At 43.9% G+C, this 19983-nt stretch overlaps 1 pseudogene; it reads right to left on the bottom strand.

Annotated features, from left to right (window-relative positions):
- Window positions 1-840: 840 nt before the first annotated feature.
- On the bottom strand, window positions 841-3042 carry LOC118670326 (annotated as a pseudogene).
- Window positions 3043-19983: the final 16941 nt, after the last annotated feature.

The following is a 19983-nucleotide window of genomic DNA, read 5'->3' as shown; positions in this document are numbered from 1 at the left end:
TCTCTCCTACCCGATATTACAGAGATCTTTCTTCTCAGCCAGTAAAGCCTAATGTACTATTTTTAAAAGCTTCAGTTTTCGTTTTTACACCATGGTTTAGAGCTTGGCCACTTATAATTTTTTAATTTCCTATAGTATTCTATTAAATCCAAGTTGGAATTTCCCTTATCAGTTTAATAGACTATATTGACTTTAATTTGGATTGAGTCTAACACGCTGACCTATTTGTTAGATATTTACCTGTATTTCTGAATGTGGGTATTTTGGAGGAAAAATATTCAATTTGCTTGGAATTTCTGTATATCAGGGAAAAGTTAAGTTTTTAATAATTCAAGTATAAAATTTATTTCCACAGAGAGTTATAATTTAGGTATTCATAAGAATTTAAAATAGGTTTTGAAAAGTTCATATATTTCAGTGCTAACAAACTAAATGAGAATGTTAAGGCTACTTTGCATTTCAAGTCAAAAACTGAAATACATTTTAGAACAATTACACCCAGTGTTTACTATCTTTAAAGTAACCACCTTACTTACCAAAGTGTCTGGATGGTCATATCAAGTTTTCATGTCACACATTCTGTACATATGTATGAACTGTGCATATAATTCAGGAGGACTTGGAAAGTTGTGGCTTTCCCCAGCTTCCCCACAGGTCGATCTTGAAGTCCTACACTTGTCCATATAAGCTTCATAGCAGCCTTAACTGAGTAACTCAGGGTAGTAGTACTTAAAAGATACGTAACACCTGAGCTAAACCTTGAAGCCGTTTCAATGGTTTGTGGTCCATATATCATCTGAACATTACTACTTTATACATAGTAATGGAATCAATCCATTTTCAATTTCTTCTCTCACTTTTTCTCTTTCCCTTTTGGGTTTCCTTTTTGTGTCCTGCAGTCACCAGTTCCCTGGGTACAATCAAAACACTCCTGTTATAGCTGCATTGAAGAGCATATTGGTTTGGATTGACTGGCCTACTTTCATCATTTAACCTACTAAAAATACCCTGATAAAGGTCACGCAGTTTCTGTTTCATTATGTTAATAGGACTGTTACACTGGGCTCGCTCGCCCTTGAGAGTTTCTTTCTTTGCTTGAAAATTACATACAGCATCTTCTGGATTCAAAATTATGTCCAGTTTGCTCTTATGACAGTTCTGATCAGCAACTTTACTTGTCTCTCTTTGTCTGATATCACGGACGAGTGACACTTGTAGATCTGTCAGGTAGTACTCAGCATGCTGTTGAAAGGATCAACAGGCATGCGGACAATTTCATCTACAGAAAAAGGGATGTGCAGAGCTTTAGCACGGCATCCATCATAACTTAAGTTTCTGTCTGTGTCATTCAGGGACCTACTCCTTATTTTCTGTGACTTCCCAGGCCATGGAAAAGATTCGGGCCCTGACCGGTTTGGCTCAGTGGATGGAGCGTTGGCCTGCGGACTGAAGGGTCCTGGGTTCGATTCCGGTCAGGGGCATGTGCCTTGGTTGCGGGCACATCCCCAGTGGGGTGTGCAGGAGGCAGTTGATCGATGTTTCTCTCTCATCGATGTTTCTAAGTCTCTATACCTCTCCCTTCCTCTCTGTAAAAAATCAATAAAATATTTTTTAAAAAAGAAAAAGAAAAAGATTCGGAAGTTGATTCTGATACACTTGGCTGTAATGGTAAGTGTGGTTGTGGAATATGTTGAAATGCAAGGTCCCTGTGGAAACCAGAATCACCCCTGAGATCCACGTGACAAAGCTCACTGGGGTCTGGATAGTAGCCTCCTACAGCCCCTTCGAAGGCATGGTGGGAGAGATTCAAGGTTACTATTGGAACCTATAGCACCTTCACACATAGAGGAATTAGACTTGGTGACAGAGGGGCTATTATGGCTTGACTGTAAGGAAAGCCCAGAATCTGAATCTGGTTCTTCAAAAATGATCCAATGGATCAAAAGCTTATTTTGTAGCCCAAGACATTAATTTTAACTCATAAAATATGTTTATATCAAGATCATATAAAAGGTCTGGCTTGTTAGATTCCTTATCTGATGGTCAACAAGTGGAACAAATCCTATCATATTAGTTCCAGGATGGGTGGATTCAGGGTTGGTGATATTGGTGATATGAGAATTTAACTGCAGAAATGGTTCTTGTGGCTGTGGAATCCTTGCTACTGAACCTCTTCTAAATGCATTGTAACGTGGCCTCGTGGAGATTCACATTGTGACTTACAGCCTGGCTAAAATTCACATTATAATATGCTGAAGAATTCATGCCATCACTGATACTTCCTGGAAGAGGAGGAGTATTTCTCAGTGAGGTGCCCTAAAAAGGAAGGGAAGCCTAGCCAGCATGGCTCAGTGGTTGAGCACCAACCTATGAACCAGGAGGTCAGAGTTCGATTCCCAGTCAGGTCACATGCCTGGGTTGCTGGCTCAATCCCCAGTGTGGGGTATGCAGAAGGCAGCCAATCAATGATTCTATCTCATCATAGATGTTTCTATCTCTCTCTCCCGCTCCCTTCCTCTCTGAAACCAATAAAAATATTTTTTTTCAAGGAAGGGGAAAAAAATACTTTAATACACACAACCCAATTTCAACAGTAGTTCTAGTACCTAATAAAGAATTTTCTTTCCTTGCTTTCGTCAGTTCCCCTGTACAAATGGAGATATGCTGTTGGCTAAGATTAGCTTCCCCCAGTTAAATAATATAGGCAACTCCATACAGGAGAGAACTTAGCACAGAAGAGCACTCCTTTGTGCCAGGTATGTTGACATGGATTAGAATGTCATTTCCTCCTCAGAGCAGCCATGCAAGAAAGGCATTATTACTAGCATTGCAGGAATGAGGAAACAGGTGTGGAAACATGAATGGTAGAATCAGGAGTGGAGCCATATGTCCCTGAGCCCCTCTGCCATGGCTGGGAGTGTCTGTGCCTGTAGTCTCCTAGAAACATACTGCAATGTCTCTACCAATACCCAGGCCACCACCTGACAGGGGCGAGGATGGTTCTGGAACTTCTAGCTTGCCAGCGGGGAAGACTTCCACCATTGTTCACTGGTACAAGTCCCTCACTAAATGCTGGGAGATCCCCAGCCCCCAAATAGCCATCCTCCCTCCAGTTACCCTTGCTGTTTAGGAAAGGTAAAATTCACCCTCCAGCCTTTTCACCTATAAAAAAAGAAATGCTAAATTGTCTAAGCATGCCTCTCATCTCAAGGCGCGTCACTCTGTGCACTCTGAAGTTCACAAATTCATAAGTAAGGCAGATATGTTCACACGAAGTGCAAAGTACGAACTGCACAACTCAAAAATGGCATTTTGACAAAGTGCCAACTTTCCAATGCTTCTTATTTTATTCCTGTGACAAAACTAAGCCATGCTCACTTACCTCTGATGTATGACTCCCATGAATAAAAGATGTTCCTTGACACTAATTCACCCTGCCTCTTTGACTGCCCACCGTGCCCTCTGCATTTGTCTAGAAAGTGAGTGAGTTTCGGAGGAGATATGGCACCCCACCCCCGAACTCTATTGATCACTGTACAGGGGGCACCTCATTAAGCCGTTGGTGTCACCTGCTAATGCAGCGACCCAGGTTTCAGCTAATGGCTGTTGGTAATTCTGTGTGTGTTTTTGTTTTGTTTTGTTTTTGAGAGTTTGGCTGTAGGGAATTCTGGCTCACTCTCAAACTCAAAGCAACAAAACAAAGTCTTTAAGAAAACTCAGGACATCCATGTGAGTGAGAGAAATCCATTATTTCTTTTAAGAAGATGATTTTCCAAAGCTTGCTAATTAACCAGTTAAAAACAGGTGGTGGAGACTATTGACTGCTCTGCTTCCTCTCCTAAGGGTAACAGTTCAAAAGAAGTTGAAGGAGAACTTCAACTGGATAGAGTCAGGGTCATGGATTTCTACTCACAGCTCTGCCTCTAGATGTGTGCCTCAGCCAAGACACTTCATGTCTTTGGTCCTCAGTTTCCCATTTATAAAAATAGATGGGTATATGCGTTGTTAGTATCCCAGTGACAATGGACTCAAGGTTACCTACTCAAGCTAATAAAGCTCCCGAGAAACTATTGTACACCACGAGAATGGCAACTTATAGTCTTATGCTTAGAAGAAATATAACTATCAAGCAGATTGGACATAGCATAGATTTCAAGTTGTTCAATTTCCAACTGCATTTAAAATGCACCCCAAAAAATCCTCTCAATCACTACTGTGCTGAGCAGTGGTCACAGTTTGGGTATTGATAGTGAGGATCACCCAGAGAATTAATTGAACAAGAGATACATAAGTACCCAGGATTTTGCTGCCACCATCACTTATTTTATAACTGTAATACTGTTGTTTTTTAATTCATTGCCCTGAAAATGGTCCTGGGAATAGAGTAAGAAGTCTACAGTATCATCAGATTAGGAGGATACCTGCCTTCAAAAGTTGACTCTATTCCCTGCCATGTTCCTTATTCATCTCATAATTCCTTCCTGCTTTTGCCTTCCCAATTTACAACTGATTTTCACATAAAAAATTCAATGACAATATTTTTATTCAAGATGCATAACTCCCAAATCACATAAGCAAGACATACAATGGTCTGGCAAGCAGCTAGTCCCACGCTGAGCCAGAATGTGCACTCAATACCTACTGATTGATGGATTGATCTAGTGCTGGGATCAGCCTTTCATTCTCTGTCCCACTGTGCTGTAAGATCATACACATGGTGTTTCCCATTCAAATGACCTATGTCTCTATCCCCCAAGCGGTAAAATCCAGGTGACAGTATCTGCCTGTACACATTCCCCAGAATTTTGCAGCAACTGATGGAGTCATGCCTGTGAACTATTCTGAGCTCTTCAGAAAAAGTCATACCACTCACAGAAGACCATGTGATTGGGAAGTATTTATTTATACAATGGATGAATACAATGGATGACAGCAGTTCGCATGGATGATCTCATGAAATTGAAGAACTAAACACACACACACACACACACACTAGCAAGAGTGCAACAGAGGAGGTTCATGCATTATGAATTTCTAACAGCCATGAATAATACATTGCTCAAATTTTAAAATGCAATAAGTAAACTTCTAGGTGCCATTAATATTTGTATATAAATATTTCAAAAGCTCCATGTAAATATTCCCATAGTCACTTCAGTTCATTATGATCAAAAGAACATATGTCCTCAACTCTACACTAAGCCAATGGAGATAGTTTTGGAGAAATGCAGGGCTGAATGAATCGAAGAGTAATTGCAAGCCCTCCTTGAAAAATCCCCCATCAACTGTATTTTTCTAATGGAGCACTGATTTGGATGACTACAGAAGACACTGGCTACATTTAAATATTTTAAAAAGGAAGGAGAACAATTACAAAAAAGGAGGGGGCCAATTATACCAATTTAGACTGTTCAGCTTATTCTAAACTGACAAAGCAAGGATCTGAAAAGTTGAAAATACAGCTTTAGACCTTTATAGGAGAAAGGCAAGGTCAGCAACTCCTAGAGAGCAGTCATCCAGAGAAAGCCAGGTGGCACCCCCTCTCATGAATCACCGGGGAGAGACAAGGGATTGATGAATACATCTCAGGCCTTGGTCTTGACCTCAACTTCACACTCAAAAACTTACTACTAGTTGTTAGTGTCCCAGAGACAATCGACTCAAGGTTACCTACTCAAGCTACCAAAGCTCCCGAGAAACTACTGTACACCATCAGAATAGCAACTTATAGTTTTATGCTTAGAAGAAATATAATTATCAAGCAGACTGGACATTTGCACTGGCCTAATCAGTACATTTTATCCTTGTATAAAAAAATCAAAATATTAGAAAGCTTGGTGATTTAGAACAGGGATTGGAGTAAAGGGCCAGAGAGCAAATATTTTAGCCCTTAGTAAATAGTGAGCCATACGATCTGTGTCAGCTATTCAACTGCAACCCAGATGTGGCCTGAAGACCATTATCTAGAACAGGGGAAGTTGACTATATGAGTTAATGCTAAAGGGAAAGAGGCTCAAATAGGTGGGGGGTTTTTAGGGATATTACCATTGGGTACTCTCTCTCCTAAAAAATGTTCAGATGGACCCGGAAATATTTCCATTTCTCTCTTCTTTGACTTGTGTTTGGCAACTTCCTTTTGGAATGTTCTATTCCTACTTTAGGAATATTAATAACTCTTATCTTATAATAAAATTAAATGAAAAACACATTCTTAATCTTATAAACAAAAAAAAAGTGAGATATAAGAAATAGCTGATTCTCTTAATGATTACTGGAATGAAACCTGAACCCTAGACAGTACCACATGTGGGGAAATACCAAGGGTCCTGGCTGCAATCCAAGAGGTGTTCTGCTCAGGCTGTTTTACTGGGGCTTAAACAACTCATTCCTTCTCTTTTTACTCTGGCCCAAGTATTAGGGAAATTCCTCCATGGTCTTTCTTTCCCCACCTGTCAGAGAAATGCACTTGCGGTTGTGGAAAAGAAACTTGGTGGACAACAAACAGGCTACAGGTGTCTTTTGTTTTGTTTTGCTTTGTTTTGCTTTTGGTTGCAGAAATGGGGCCACTGTTAGTATGCCTGTCCAGACCTCCTGGGTTCAGGTTCCTCAGCATTTGTGGTCCCTGGACCACGTTTTCTCTTGGGTCTTCAGAGCTGCCAATGTACTAGCCCTACTTCCCCACTGTGTTAGCATCTGCCATTGCTGATGCACACGATCTGCTGCCGCTACTCTCTCTAAGCCAAATGGAAGGAAGCTTTCCCTCTTTGACACGATGCTACTTTCATCTCAGCCTGAAAGTCTATAAATGAGCTATGGGTATCTGAAATTATATGTAAGACTTATGTAGACTGATAGGTACATTTTTCTCAAGAAAACGCACACAGCTTTCCATAAATTCTCAAGCAAGTAAATGATACTCCCAAAATTGAAACAATGACCACATTGTAATTGTTTAAGTGGAAAATGCATCAAATACAGATCTACTTGTGCAATTTCAATGATATGAACTTAGCAGAGAGAGAGAAATCACAATGTAAACAATGCAGATAAATAATAACAATAACAATAAATAATAATGATTATGCAGATAATCCATCCACCTCTGTGCTCAGTGAGTGCATACCAAGCTTGATCCTGAGATGCAGACCCAAAGTGCAGTCCTCACTTGAGAATAAATGTCGAAGAGACTATAATATTTCTTCTAAGAACTACAAGAAGTGCATTAAAGAACATTATCCAAGAAAGATGTTCTCTCTAAGACCATGATCATGACAGACCTAGAAAGAGGGAAATAATATACACTTTCTCCCAGAAGAGTTTGTATTCTTGCTTCCTCCTCCCTCGCTTCTTTTAGTTCCTTCTCCCTTCCCACTGCCATGCCGATGCCCTTCTCTTTTACCATCCCGTTAGAAATGCTGTCTCTGAAATTTCATAGAAGGCATCGTTCCCATCACTTCTGACTGGAAAATATGCAGTGTTTCTACTTTTTCTAGACTCAGAATACACTTGCAAACTTGAGCTAACATACAGGAAGGAGGACAAGGAAGGATGCGGAGACATGTAGCCTACATTTGAATGTCAGCGTAAGCTCTCCACCTACCTCCCTGGTGCCCTTCCAGAGTCACCAACCCTGCCCCACACAGTGGAGCCGAACACAGAGCACAAAGCAACCTCTCTGGCAAAACCAGGCCGGCAGCCTCCTCGAAGGCAGCATTTGAGTTCTGGGGGACTAGTCAGAGTGAGTTTCCAGAGGGAACAATTACTCTGGATTATTAGATAGTGGTCACTGATCATTATTATATTTGTTGTTTAAAGTAGCCTAAAATTCAAAGCTTTCCATCCTCAAGTTTCATCTCTGCCCTGTAGCCTTTTCTGAACATTTTAGCTCAAACTATTTTTCCCTATTCTCTTAACTCCACTAGCAGTGAGAATTGGAAGCATACAGACAATTATTCTCTGATAAATGGGAAATAAAATGGTGTCAGCTTAGGAGAACTCGGTGGATCACAAAAGCAAAATGATGTCCTCTAATATCAAATTTCACTAATCTTCAAGTCTCACCTCCTGACCTGGGATGCAGAGAAAGGAATGAAAGTTCAGTTGATTAATAACAAACCAAAAAACAAAGGGGGCCTCTGTCAGCTAGTCTGATGATAAAACACACTAATAATATTCTAGAGCAAAAAAATGGCATGGACATAAATACACACACACACACACACACACACACACACTGAGAACCTAAGAGTGAAAAGAGAGTGGCTTTGTATGTATGTAGGACGACAGAGGTGATGGGATCAAAGTGGCCTGTGGACCTAGGCAGAGACTCTCCAGCATGGAAGGAGGAGACACCCTGCTCTCCTCAAGGATGAGGTGCACACTGGGCAGGACGAGGCAAAGGGGCAGAGGTGCTGGGAGGGCCCAGCTCTATGGCACCCACTCTGGTGATGGAAGACTCTGAAACAACTAGTAAGAGCAATCAGAGCAGTGGGTGGGCCTCGGCGACAGGACCTCCATGGCAGAAGTGGAAGAAGTAGCAGCTGGACTAGGATAAGAAGGGGGATGGAGCTCAGTGTCTTGGCTGCAGAGGCGACATTAATGAGGCCACAAAGGAGAGAGCTGAGTATCCTAGCCTCTCCCCTAGGCATGGCCAGGGGAGCTCCAGATAGAGTCTTATATATCTGGGATCTAGCACAGTATCTCGCTCTTAATGAGTGGTTAATAAATAATTGAGAAAAGGAGAGAGGGATGGGGGAGGGAGGGAGGGAAGGAGGGAGGGAGGGAGGGTGGGTAGGAGCTTGGCTGGTGAGAACTCAAAATTAAATTATTTGAGTGTCATTAGGTTACCCGTAAGGTCTTCTCTGTCTTTCCCATGATTGCCTCTGACCTAGAAATGCCTATTATATTTCCATGGTAATAAAGATAATCATAGGACCAAAAGAATTATATCTGAAGAAATAAATAGCAAAATGATCAATAAGTACCTTTTGATTATGTATAGTCATTAAGGACAGAGAACTAGGTATAACCCAACCTGACGTGGAAAACTTAAGCATAAAAAATAGCAAGGAAATTGAGGATCTTTGAATCAGCCCAAGATGACTCATTTGGTTTCAGGAAGAATCTCTCTCCATCTGAGAGTTATTGTCAGCCTGTTTTCCAGCAGTCTTTTTTAAACCTCTTAGGCTGGGAAGGAGAAGTACGCATCGCATTATGGCGCGTGGATTGTTTTTTGTATTTTTCCTGTGTGAGGTTTTCAAATGACAAAATCAGTCCATACGTGTTTACAAGGCGAAACTATACAGAGTTTGATAAAGAGCTAATCGTCTGCCCAGCACCACTGTGACCACCTCCACTCCATCTCTCACCCCTTGTCCCAAAAAGCATAGTATTAAGGCTGGTGTGTGTCTTTTCAGACCTTTACCCTCATTCATCTACATGCATCCAAGCAAATTTTTATATATATAAGGCTTTAGTCATTCGATTTTACCCAAATAGACTCATACCCTTAATATGCAATCTGCTTTTTTCACCCAAAAAGATCATTAGCAACCATAGAATATATATTATATATTTTTTTATCTTTTCTAATTCCTTCATGTAAGTGTCACACACAGAAAGTCAATTTCACATAAACGCTATCACGGCACACACACAGTGGTGTACAGCCTTTTCTCTCTTTTGTTCTTTCTTCTTTTTTCAGCCCCTGCCTCTTCCTTTTGCCCCTCTTCTCTCTCACCCGCCACCATTCATATTTCTTGGATGGAAAGTGGGCTTTCTTGACCAGTTTGCCTCCTTCGTTTCAATCTTGAAACTGGAATCCAACTGGATAGGTCAGTGCTCCTGTCCCTCTCAGGAACAAAGTCACGCAATCCTCTGATCCTGCGAGCTGTGGAGACCTTGGTCCCCGCTCACATCAAGGGGGACTGCCCTGTACACAGAGAACTCGAGTGCTAGGTAATGTTCAGGATCCTAGTCCAGCAGGAGTATTTGGGGCTCCAGAGGAAGCCACCTGATCAAATGCAACCAATAAGGCACCATCACAAGAAAGGGACTCCATGGAGAGGGCCTGTGGCCTCCAAGGAAAGGGAAGATTATTGGCATAAAATAATGGGTGGGGGGGAGGCATGTCAGAGAACATGCCAGACCACAGCTCTTTTTTACCCCCTTTGACTACAAGAATGAAACGAGAAATGACAAAGTAATGCCATTTGCCGTTCAAAAATAAAGACCCAACTTACTTATTACTTAGTGCAATCATTTCCGTGCTATGACTACACCTTGAAAGTAATTTGAATTGCACAGAAGATATTTCCCAGGTCGCTGCTGCCACCCACAGTTTGAGGTAGGAAATGTGGGATAAAATCCTCAGCAGCAGCATGAAAATGGTGCTCTAAACTGACTTGTTGAAGTACTGCTATTCTATACTTATGGTTTTTAATGTATTCATACTTATCCTTAAACACACTCACAGAATCATTTGATAGGTGATGAATAAACAGATTAACACTTGAATTCAATTAAACTCATTCCAGGTTTGGCACTTTTCCCACGGCAAGTAAATCAGTCTTGTCAAAATTGGACTTGTCATTTAATTAAGCCTGAGCATGAATAGTCCCGTGGCCTTCAGAGACATCTTTGTGTCTAACTGAGCCAGTTTAGATTGTCAGGGTAAAGAGACAGTACTTAAGAGGACGGAAATGTTGCAAGTGAGACCACATTACAAAGCCTTCTGTCTAGAATGCAAATGTTGTGGCAGTATTGTTCTAATGGTGGATGAAGACTCTTTATCTGTGGATGAAGACTCTTTTTTGGTTTAAGATCTGATGGAGATTGAACTCTCCCCATAATTCATGAGGAGGATATTACTACCAACATTTTATAGGTAGAAAATAGAAGCTCCAAGAAATGAATTATTCACTTCTTCAAAGGCGTCTGCCTATTAGCAACAAAGAACATTCATTCACTCAGAACTCTACAACCAATATTTGTTTCTTTAAATAATAATTTTAAAATGTTATCAAAAGGTAAGAGAATACAAAAAAAAAAAGAATTTCAGCAAAGAATATATGTCTATATAAAAAACTTTTTTGTTGTTGCAAGAGTCTTCTTAGAACTCTGAGGCCCTTAACTCTGACAACAGGTTTCAGCAAACTGAGTCATATCAAATTCCAACAATGGCCAGTGAATTCCAACTCAGTGATTGATCAAGCTAAGCCCAAACTACTCCAGGGAAAGAAACGCTTGTGTAGCCCACGTGGTCAGTTATGGCTAGTTTGGGAGATAGACAACGTCACTCTTACATCAATAGAGAATATCCTGGGACTTCAGTCTGTAAATTAGCAGGAAGCCCAATGTTCCCGTGGACCTTCTACCCCTAACAGCTTCGGGATTCGTTAGGGGTGTTTACTAGTGTTCCAGACCCAGTTCTGATGGTCCTTGCCACTTCCGGTGGAGCAGGAAGTCAGCAAGAGAAGTCTGCACCATGGCTGAGTCTGCTTGGGGTGCTGGCTGCTCCTGACACTGGCTCCCACCAGGTTGCCATGGCTGCTTCCCTCCATCTATCTGCCAGTGACTACAGCTGCTGCCATCACTTTGGCCTCAAGGATGAAGACAATCATGTCTCCTGATTATTTCGCTCCAGCTGTGGCCCAGGTCCCCTTAGTTGCCAAACAGCACAGATACCCACAGGGAGCATGTTAGAATTACCACACAGACCCATCCTGAATTAGACTTTCCTAACAGAAGCTCACTCACCTACCTCAGAAATGCTTCTGGAGGAGACTTTCCTCACCTTTCCCTAAAGACCCAATGTTAACTTCTCCTGGGAATGCCTAACAGTGATAATTCCTGTTCTTTTAGGCCAAGGTCTACCTGCACCGACGGATATGGGCAGAAGAGCAATGGCAGCTGATCGTAAGGCCCCTGTGACAATCACACAGTAGATTATCCTTCACTTACCATAAGTTGAAAATATCATGTCAAAATGCACCTAATACACCTAACCTACTAAACATTGTAGCTTAGCCCAGTCCAATGGTCGGCAAACTCATTAGTCAACAGAGCCAAATATCAACAGTACAACGATTGAAATTTCTTTTGAGAGCCAAATTTTTTAAACTTAAACTATATAGGTAGGCGCATTGTTATTAACTTAATTAGGGTACTCCTAAGGCTTAGGAAGAACCACACTCAAGGGGCCAAAGAGCCGCATGTGGCTCACGAGCCGCATGGCCTAGCCTACTTGAAATGTACTCAGAAAACAATATCCAAACATGCCGGGAATACAGGACACTACAGAGTGTGGCTGCTTACCCTCGCGATTGCAAGGCTGACCGGGAGCTGTGGCTCACTACTGCAGCTCAGCATCATGAGATAGGAGTACATATCGCATATCACTAGCCCAGGAAAAGATAAAATTCAAAATTCAAAGTACAGGTTGTACTGAATGTGAATTGCTTTCACACCACTGTAAAGTCAAAAAAATCACAAGTCAAACCATTGTAAGTCGTGGACTGTCGGTATTTTGATACCAGTTCTTCCCCCACAAAGACTGGGTTATTTAGTCTTAAATGGCATCCTGCATAGGACATTTGTATTCCAGGCTAGAAGGAAATATACAAACTCAGGCCTGGCACTTTTCAACCTGTCATCATTAAGGTTTAAAAACAACTGTGAAGCCCAGACTGAACCCAGCCACCAGGATACACTGCACAGCTTTAACAGGAGAAGTCATACATTACCTTCAATTTAAATGGTACCCTGAGAGGCTCAACACAGGGCCAGTCTGCCTGGGTCTAAACCCTGGCTCTGCCACCTTCCTAGCTCTGTGACTTTAGACAAATGATTTAACCTCTCTGTGGCTCAGTTAACTAAGCTGCTGAATGAATAGGGTGGTTCTGAAGATTGAAATCAGTTATCCTATATAATAAAAGCCTAATATGCAAATTGTCCCCTCCAGTGGGCAGTCGACCAGGAGTTCAACTGGGAGACTGGGAGTTCGACCACTTGCTATGATGTGCGCTGACCACCAGGGGGTGGCGTGGAACATGGCGGGTATCAGCAACATAGCGCTGGCAGCAGGCGGCAATAGAGGTGCTCTCGGCCCCAAGGGGCCCCAACGAGAGCAGGACCACGGCGGGATGGTGGAGCAGATGAGCAGGCGGTGCCAAGCCAAGGGGGATGCAAGTGGGGGCCCAATCACACCATATTCAGTGACCAGTGTGGCTCTGACCCTTCCATTACAGAGAAAGGGCAAATAGCACCCTATATAATAAAAGACTAAGTGACCCTTACAGCTGAATGACCAGAACGACCAGTCATTATGATGCTCACTGACCACTAGGGGGCAGGTGCTCAATGCAGGAGCTTCCCCCTGGTGGTCAGTCTGCTCCCACAGGGGAAGTGCCGCTCAGCCACAAGCTGGGCTCACGGCTGGCGAGTGCAGCAGCGGTGGTGGGAGCCTCTCTCACCTCCATGGCAGCACTATAGAGTAGCGAGCAGGTGGGTGGTAAGGAGCACGGGATCCCAGACTGGGAGAGAGCACAGGCCAGGCTAAGGGACCCCCCCACCCCAGTTCACGAATTTTGTGCATCAGGCCTCTAGTATTAAGAAAATTCTTCTAATTATTTTCCTTTCAATGTGCACAAATCCGTACACTGGGCCACTAGTTATAATTGTAACATCCTATCTAATAATAGAGAAACATGGTAATTAACCATAACTTCGCTACCCTTCCCATTGGCTAATCAGCGAGATATGCAAATTAACTGCCAACCAAGATGGCGGCTAATTTGCATACTGCAGGCAGGGAGGGCCAGCTCGAGCTGCCATCTGGCCCATGTGGCGCCTAAGCCCCAATGCCAGCTGGGACCCCTGTGTGCGGCCTGGGCAGCAGGGGGCTTGGCAGCACAAAAGAGCCACCTAAGCCACGCCCCCAGCAGGGATGCTGGTATGCGGCCCTGAGTGGCGGCGGGGGGCTTGACGGTGCGAACAAACCCTGTGTGAGGCCCTGGGCGGGTGGGGCCTCCGCAGCTGCAGTGTTCGGACCCAGGTCCCCAGCCTGCTCTGGGCTCTGCTCAAGGAGGGGCTGGGGGCCTGGGGTTTACTAAACTTTACTGGAGCTGCTCCCCACACCCCCAGCCCCTGCCCCAGAACCACACTGCCCTCAGCAAGGCGCCCGGCAGCTTCCTGACAGGTGGGTGGCAGGAGAGCCGAGTAGAGCGGGGCTGCAGGGAGTCACAGAAGGGCTGGGCCGAGGGAGCCAAGCTCCCGGGGGTCTGAGGAGAGAGCCTGAAGGTAGAGGAGCCTTTGGCAAAGCGGCTGCCAGGAGCCATGGCCATGGGGTCTGCAGGCGCGAGGACAGGCCTCCGCCTGATGGGGGATCCTGGGCAAGCACCATGGCTTCGGGGAAGCGGCTGGCCAGGAGGCAGGCGGCCCAAGGGGCGCAGAGCGGCACCAAGGTGGGGTGCACTGGAGGGGGCTCAGGCCTGGGCAGGGTGCTGGCGGGCGGATATGTGCCTCGCCCGGGGAGAGTGAGGTTCTGTACTGGCCCCAATAGGTGGGAAACAAGAGGCGATGACTGCAGGTGTGGAAGGACCCCGGGCGGAGGGGCACGGCTTGCAGCCCTGAGGCGGGGGTGGGGGAGCAGCAGCGCCACCTCAGTGGAGGAGCGCCACACTGCTGGGTACCCCAAGCAGCAGTTTGGTGAAGCTCCCAGCGCTGACTGGGCCTCGCCGCCGCCTGCACACTTGGGAGGCCAGGACTCCTGCTCCCGCGTTGGCCCAAAAACAAGCCTGCGCCCGCCCCGCCCCCAGTTCTCGCCCACCCCATGGGGGTGCACACCTGCACAGTGAGTGCAAGCCTACCACCTGCTCCCCAGAAGAGGGTCAGTAAAGAATGGGGTGGGGGCGGGGGAGAGGAAAGAATGTGGAGCATCCATGATGAAGAGGAGCTGGAGAATGAGGCTTGGAAGCCTCACGGGGAGGTTTGTTCTGTTTGCCCTGCGGCTGTCCCTTAGGAAAGGTGGAGAGCCGGCTGTGAGGGCTCCTGCGCGAGGAGTCCAGTTCCATAGCCAGCTGGAATTGGCCTCAGTTTCCTGCTCTGTAAGATGTGTTAAGCGTGTCCCAGTGCCTTCACTGAGCTTTGCGGGCCAATTGAGATACTATATAAAGAAAATGAGGGAAGAAGTGAGAAAGAAAAGGAAGGGCGGGCAACACAAAAGAAAGGTTGGAAGGAACCTGTAAACCTATTGTCACTTAAATAGGGACTAGAGTCAACAGTGTTGTAATGATGGTATGAAGCCAGGTGGGTACTGGAAATATCAGGGAACACTTTGTAAAGTATATGGTTGTCTAACCACTATTCTGTAACTAATAAACCTGAAACTAATACAAAATAATATTGAATGTAAAGAAATGAAAATAGGAGTGAAATTTTTCTAAATTTCAAAGTTTAAATAAATGCTGTAAAGGAAGGAAGGGGGAGAATAAAAATAGTGTTGTTGATTTTACCACTTTATTGTCTTTTCAGTATATGAAAAAGACAGTTGTCTTTATATGGTGCTTTTATGCTTTTCTAAGTCATTATCTCATTTGATGTTCAGGGCAATTTAAAGACAAGATAATTATTCCCTCCACTATTCAAAGAAAGGAAATCTTGGTGCCTGGCCCCAATGATTCAATTGTCAATCCCTTATTGTAAAGCAGGGTTAGTGAAATTTTCTGTGAAGGGTCATATCTATACTAATAAAAGCCTTGGGGGTGATCTGGCCAGCAGAGGAGGGCAGTTGGGGACGATCAGGCCGGCAGGGGAGTAGTTAGGCGTCAATCAGGCCGGCAGGGTAGCTGTTAGGGAGCGATCAGGCTGGCAGGCTGAAGCAGTTAGGGGCAATCAGGCAGGCACACAGGTGAGTGGTTAGGAGACAGCGGTCCAGGACTGTGAAAGGGATGTCCAACTGCCGGTTTAGGCCCAATCCCAGCAGTCGGACATCCTGGGATCAGGCCTAAACCAGCAGTCGACATCCCCCAAAGGGTCCGATATTGGAGAGGGTGCAGGCTGGGCTGAGGGACACCCTCCTCCCGTGCACGAATTTCATGCACCGGGCCACTAGTTCATTCTATAAATACTAGTTATTATTATTATTACCCAAAGGCGTTGAGTAAAAATTAAATTTTTTTAAAAACCACTGCCAAAGCTACACATGGGAAGTTGGGATATGAGGATGCCCACAGAATTACACCAACTAAAATAATTTCGTGCCTTATAGTAGCATAACCCTTTTGCGTTAGCCAAGGTTGCAAGCAGGGCATGCTGAAGACAGTTTTGCAGGAGGCCAGCACCTGTGGAAGTTGTGAACACTGGCTCCAGCCCTGAGGAACTTAGCCAGCTTCGTTCCAAGCACTGAGGTTCATCACCATTTTTTTCTTCAAGTTAAAATTTTAAATTGGCCCATGTCACATTAACCTAAATCAGAACCTCTACTTTAAAGTTTGGAATTCAATTAGCAGGGACAAGTAATTACTTTTACCTCACTGGCCGGCAATATTCTTCAGGGAGAGGGAGTTCAGACTTCACCTCTGGCAATGGTTCCAAGATCTGTCGCTGTGGACCTTGCCTCTCACACACCTGGCCAGATGGCCAGACTGAGCCCTGGATGGACCCCTGCAGCTGCCGCCTAGATCACATCTCATTTGGGAAACAGAAACCCAGATCTGTTATCCTCAGCTCTGGGAAGAGCTCCCTTGCAATGCTGGCTGGCAAAACATATAGGATATCTTGCTAATAATTTCATTCAACCCTCAGGAAAAGTCACTCAATAAGCTTTTAAATCATATCTACAGCTCTAAGGGTGTGTGTGTGTGTGTGTGTGTGTGTGTGTGTGTGTGTGTGTGGTGATGATGATGATGATAATGATTGTGTTTGATAGCTAAGCCCTGGGGTGTGTTTCAAGTGCATCAGGCCTGGAGTTAGGGATTCTGAGTGTGAGTCCTGATGCTGCCACTTATTAACAACAGAACCTGGAGTGTGATTCACTGCATTTACGTGAGCCTTGATTCACCTGTGTGTAAATCATGCTCTCTCCTAGATGTGTTCAGTGATTAAATAAGATACTAGAGATTATGTGAGAACACTTGAAAAAGTATAAAACTTGTTATTATACTGTAATAGTTAGTTCCAAACAAATATCTAACAGAATAATTTTTAGACTCTACCTACTCCCACGACACACATACCATAGCAAGCTATTTGATAGCAAGTAGTGCCTTTCATCTCCATATGCCCAGTGTCTAGCATAGCAATGGAGACATAGTAAGAGTTTGATATAAGTTTACTGAATGAACAGAAAAGCAAACAATTGATCTGAGACCTGTCCAGTCACCAAGGTGGGTACCAACAATTATACGTTTGACCTGAGATCTTGATTTGGCACCAACCAACACCTAGTTCTGAAAGCATAGACAGGATGGGGCTAAGTGGAAATTTCAAAGAAAAAAAGAGACATAGAACTGCACAGTACTGAGCAAAGTGTTCGTATTTAAATCATGTTTCAATATAGCAGAGTACCTAAAACCAATGGGGTACATTAAAAAATGCATTTTTATTTAATATGAATTTTAAATATTATTGGGACTCATTTGCCTCCCCAACCAAGGCCAATTCCATTAAAGGGTAGAAACTGTGATGCTCAGAGAGATGAACTGTTTGCCCAATGTCACCCATCCAGATGTCTATGCAGATGTCAGGTCTACTAAATGTCAGGTCTTCGAACTCTTTGCCAGTGCTCTGGGCCTCAGAGGTACATCAGGGTGACCATGAAAGGACTTTCAGGTAGCGTAGTGCACAGCAACAGCTATCCATTGTGACTTACCCCCAGCTCAGCTCAGCTGGAGACACTGAATCCCTGCAGCAAGAAGGCTCAAACCCCCTCAGTCTTAGGCTACTGAGAATAGAGCCATCCCCACCAACAGAGGTAGATAGAATTAATCTATCTTCCTATGCCCAGATAAACCAAGGTGATTACACAGAGCTATACTCTTCCTCACCCCAACCCTGACACTCTTATCTTGGCTTCTGTTCCAACTCTCAGAAACTTGGTCCTGGCCAGACCTATGTCCCCAAGAGACTGAACCAACTGTCCTCAGACCAAAAATAGCATCAGAAATGTCATGGTTCTCTCTGGCCCCCAAATCAGGTCCCTGGCAGTCATAGGAGCCCAGATCAGTCTTGATTTTCTGCTGTGAAGACTGGAATCCAGCTGTCTTGCTTCCTAATACAGTGACCCTTGAACAACATGGGTTTGAACTGCATAGGTCCACTCATATGCAAATTTTTCAATAAACACATACAGTACAATAAATGTATTTTCTCTTTCTTATGATATATCAGTAACATTTTATTTTCTCTAACTTAATTGTAAGACTACTGTATATAATACATATAACAGTCAAAATATCTGTCAGTCAATTGTGTTATCAGTAAGGCTTTCAAACAATAGCAGGCTATTTGTATTTAAGTTCTGAGGGAGTCAAAAGTTAAATGTAGATTATTGACTACACAGCGGGTCAGTGCCCCTAACCCCATGTTATTCAAAGGTCAAGTGTAGTGACTTTCCCAAGGTTCACTGCAGTGGTTCTCAAGTGTGGCTGCACACTGGAATCACCTGAGACCTACTCCCAAAGTCTAGAGTGCAGCCAGGGTATCAGAAGTTTCAAGACCCCCCTGGATTATTCTAACAAGCATTCAGGGTTGCAAATGACTTGTTTGGTGTTCCTAACCAAATCACCTCTAGTGCTTGTTTAAATATGGAGTCTCAGGCCCCAGATATTATACACTTAGGCTAGTTTGTGGGAATATATGTATTTTTGATAAGCACAAGCTTCTGACGCAGGCACTGGGTACATACAAACTGCTCAAACGGCTCAACTAAACCAAGGAGCAGAGACTGAATTCTTTTTCATACCATCTTCATAGAAAAAAGAAAAATCGAGTTCGGTCCATGAGCTAGAGGACACCTAAATGCCTATAGAAAACTTCATTTGTGCAAGGCCCCAAGGCTCTTTACCTGCCTCCTAAATTAAATACTTTAGTTACCTTTGTTTAAAAGCTACATTTTTAAGTAGCTCTAAATATGACTACAGCAAGCCAATGCTTGAACATTCCAAAGCTCTCATCTCGCCTTATGCTTCGCTAAAGGCGTAAGGCATGTAGCTAAATGCCCCCATCTTGGCGCCACTGCCTCCAAATTCCCAAAGGAAAGGGAGGCCTTCGCATCACTGACGCTCTCAGTTCACTCTGCACACCTGCTGCAAAAGGCAGATTTTGGAAGGCAATGCTGTAGTCAAGGGGGTGGGAGGGAATCTCCATTTCAAAATAATTGGGGGGGAAATCCTCTTGGCGCAGAATATGTCCAAGAGAGATTTTTGCACAGAAAAGCTGCTGAATACCTCCAGCTAACAACAGGCATCATTTGGTGTAAAGCAATTGGCTAAATCTGTCTCTATATTTCTCAGTAATATGATAAATGTAAGGAGAAGCAAATTTGTCTCGGTATCCCACAATGTGATAAATGACAGGAAACGTAATTGTGTAATGCCAATAGCACCAGAAAATTGCAAATCTCCAAATGAAATGTTCCTTTCAATCACATAATCAAGTGACTGACAGGGCATTCCAGATATTACCTAAATTACAGCTAATTTTCTGTAGCGGTTTTCTGCATCTTGCTCTGCCGCACTGGCAAAAAGGTAGGCAGCAACGAGAAGTCATTAATTGCATAAAAAGGAGCTTCAAAAGCCTGGCTTCCTTTCCTGACACTTCCCCACAGCACTAATGCAACACACCATGCGCATCTGTGGTCATGGATGCTGTGTGGCCCTTACCAGGCAGATACTACAGGGGACTCTTGATCACCATGGAGACCGAGGCTGGGCTTGGGATGCTTGTTACCTGGAGAAAAAATAAGGAGAGACACTAGCATAGCTA

This window comes from Myotis myotis, unplaced genomic scaffold, assembly GCF_014108235.1.
Source record: "Myotis myotis isolate mMyoMyo1 unplaced genomic scaffold, mMyoMyo1.p scaffold_m19_p_15, whole genome shotgun sequence".
NCBI classification, from domain to species: Eukaryota; Metazoa; Chordata; class Mammalia; order Chiroptera; family Vespertilionidae; genus Myotis; species Myotis myotis.
Note: the sequence above shows the minus strand (reverse complement) of the source record. Positions and strands in the feature narration are given on the sequence as shown.